General features: G+C 29.3%; 1 protein-coding gene across 1 annotated transcript in view; it reads left to right on the forward strand.

Annotated features, from left to right (window-relative positions):
* Positions 1 to 3,491, forward strand: part of LOTGIDRAFT_130072 (hypothetical protein) — a gene marked incomplete at both ends in the record, with an annotated part of 23,570 nt that overhangs the window by 7,174 nt on the left and 12,905 nt on the right. The gene's annotated exons all lie outside the window — the stretch shown is intronic.

Raw genomic sequence — 3,491 nt, forward strand, 5'->3', positions numbered from 1 at the left:
TCAACTAAAGGCTTCTTAAACAGCATTATGAGACTCTAAAATAACAACTGGTGGTCATGTAGTAGCAGTAGCTTATATTTGTTAAACGAATCTTAATATTTTCTTTACCAGTTGAATGATAGAGCTCAATTGAGCCATCAGTAACACTTTTCAAAATGACAATCAAACTTTGGTTTCTCTACATTTAAATTGCTTCTGGCTGCAAGCAACCTTCTTAAATGCAGTATTTTTTTAAACCTGTTTCAACATAATAAATGAGTACTCATGAGAAGTGGAAATAATCTAAACTTACATGGAGGATTTATCTTGAAATTTAGAAGAACCTGGTGTAGGAATTTATTTCTGAAAAGTGATACAGTTGGCTCAAATTGAGCTCTATCATCATGTAAAGAATCTATTTAGAGGACTCTATATTTGTTATAAGTTCCATGTATAACCATTGTTCTATGTTGTTATAGCTACTAATAATTTCTGATATATTTTTTATCACTAGTTCGAACCCATTCAGGTGATGAATGTGATTACAATGTGAGAAATAAATGTTAGTTATCTTACTTTTTCCCCCTTTTAACCCCATTTTTGTGATCCATATGCATTTGCTATTCCCTGTGTTTCCCTTTTTTTCACATCCCATTTTGTATTTGGTATTTTTTTTATTTATGATTTATTTTGAATTACATACATGTGAATTTTTTTTTGGTTTATACATTTGTATCCAATTTTTTGCGATTAATGTACTTTGTTTGCACATGTTTTTTTTTGTTAAAGATGGGTTCCCCTATTTTCATATGATAATGAAAATCCCAATACTTATATGAATAGAAAGTGTCCTAATGACTTGGAAAAATACCAGTTTGTCTCTCATGTGCATAATTTATTCATAATTAGCTAGATTAGAAGAGAATTACCAGCAGAATTCCAATGAGTGACCGATGAAGAAAGGTCAAAAAGTCTTTTTTTGTTTATCCAGACTGTACAAACATAAGCATTTATGATTGGTTAAAACTGTTAATTATATGCAATAAGAACATAATGATATGATTAAGAATACATAATAATTCATTAGAAACACCAATTTGTCAAATAGTTTGCTTAATTTGACACCAAAAATATAAGGAAACCCATCTTTAAGTAAAACAATAATCGAAACGCCAGTTTGGCAGTATTGATGATTCTGAATTTGCAGGAGTTTTTTTTGTAGAGATTTTTGACATTTGGTTTTATTTTTTTTATTTGATTGTGAAAATTTTGCATGTAGCATGGTCACCTTTTTTTAAATCTTTTATTTTTTTCAGTTTCCCAACACAGCTTTTGTTTGTTATTTGCCTTGTAAATTCTCATTTTCTTGCCGTTTTTCTTAAAAGATGTGCTGGTTTTTGTGTGGTGGATGGTATTGTTCTCAAGTTCATTCTTTGACATAGTAGTTGTAGGGCTCTTGAGAATTTCTTTAAGAAAGAGAATCCACAAAGCTTAAGATTTTTTTTTTCAAAATGATTCTTATTCAAATTATTATGTTATTTTGAAAATATTTAATCATTGAGCATGAAATTAAGCATGTTGTACTTGTTTTTGTTTCAGAGTTTTTAAAATATTTCTCTCCTATCCATTTTTACCTGGATTAATTTTAAGCTCTGTCATGTGCTTACCCTTGCTTGCTATGCTCTATTAACCATGCTTACTGTACAATAGTGCTGGGTAACGATATGATACGTATCACGATACGATACATATCACGATACGATACATATCAGGATACGATACATATCACGATACAATGCATATCACGATAAATACATATCACAATACGATACATATCACGATACGATACATATCACGATACGATACATATCACAATACGATACATATCACGATACGATACATATCACGATACGATACATATCACGATACGATACATATTACGATACGATACATATCACGATACAATACATATCACGATAAATACATATCACGATATGAGATAAATATTAACATTTTTTAACACGTTTCAATATATATTAATTTATAACTTTATAACTGTGATATTTGGTAATATAGTTGATAGAAGTGGTTAGTTTCCACTGTCTTATAAAAAGTTTTTAACAATTTCAGTGACGTAAATTGTAATATCATAAAACAACATATAAATATCTCCAATTTTTTTATAGAAAAAAAGGTATCGCCAAGTATCGATACAGAACGTTTTGATATGATACGCGTATCGTGGCATGTTATATCGCGATACATCAATTCACCGATATATGATGCCAGCACTACTGTACAATAGTCTAGCTAGAAATAAATTCAGAAAAAGTTTCAAAAAAGATCATCTGCAAGAGCTTTTTGTAAGGAACAACTAGTACAAAAAATTAAACTCAACTGTTAGTAAGCCTTCATGGATTTGGTGTAAACTATTCCTTGCTTGTTTCTATTTGTAGATGATCCAAAGGTTTATAATGAAGATGCGTTTATATTAGAAGTTATAGAAGCCTATCATAATAGTGCTAAAACCAGGCATACATTAACATCATGTAAGTAAATACCATTTCTCATTACATATCTTTTCATTAGGCTAAGACTTTGGCGCCTATACATCTTATAACCTAGGGTTGATGAATACAGGAGGTTTAAGATCACTTGGAGTCTGAGAATTGATTCCAATGATCTTTGGACACCTCAGGATTTGAATCTGGAAATACATCAGGATCTCATTACATGAACTTGAGTAATGTACATATACATAAGGATTTTTTAAGTTTCTAAGCTCTTGTCTTCTTAATAGGATTTTTTGTTCATAAAATGAATTTTCATTCTATTCAAATCATGAATTTTCATTTTATTCAAATCATGAATTTTCATTCTATTCAAGTCATGAATTTCATTCTACTCCAGATTTTACTGTGATTTTTTCATTGACTTCATTTTCATTTGACAGTATAACTAAATGTCTCAAACTAGAAAGTTAAAAGTAATACTGAGATTTTGTACCCAACAAAGGGAAATATTAGTACTCAAGGGTATAATAAGTATCTAAGGGAGATATGATTATTGAAAGGGAATATTAGTATTTAAGGATATTATTAGTATCTAACAAAAATAGTAGTGTTCAAGAATGAGATTAGTATCAAAGGGAAATATTTCTATTCAAAAAATAATATCAGTATCAAAGAGTAATATTGATATCATCAAAGAGTAATATTAGTTTCAAAGGGGAGTATCAAAGGGTAGTATTAGTATCAAAGGGTAGTATTAGTATCAAAGAGTAATATTAGTATCAAAGGGAAGTATTAGTCTTCAAGAATACAATTAGTATCAAAGGGTAATAAAACTAACAAAGAGTAATATTAGTATCAAATAGTAATATTGATATCAAAGGGAAGTATTAGTATCAAAGGGGAATATTGATATCAAAGGGAAGTATTAGTATCAAAGGGAAGTATTAGTATTAAAGGGTAATATGTGATATTCAAAGAGTAATATTGATGTTCAAGGGT

This window comes from Lottia gigantea (genome assembly GCF_000327385.1).
Source record: "Lottia gigantea unplaced genomic scaffold LOTGIsca_68, whole genome shotgun sequence".
Taxonomy (NCBI): domain Eukaryota; kingdom Metazoa; phylum Mollusca; class Gastropoda; family Lottiidae; genus Lottia; species Lottia gigantea.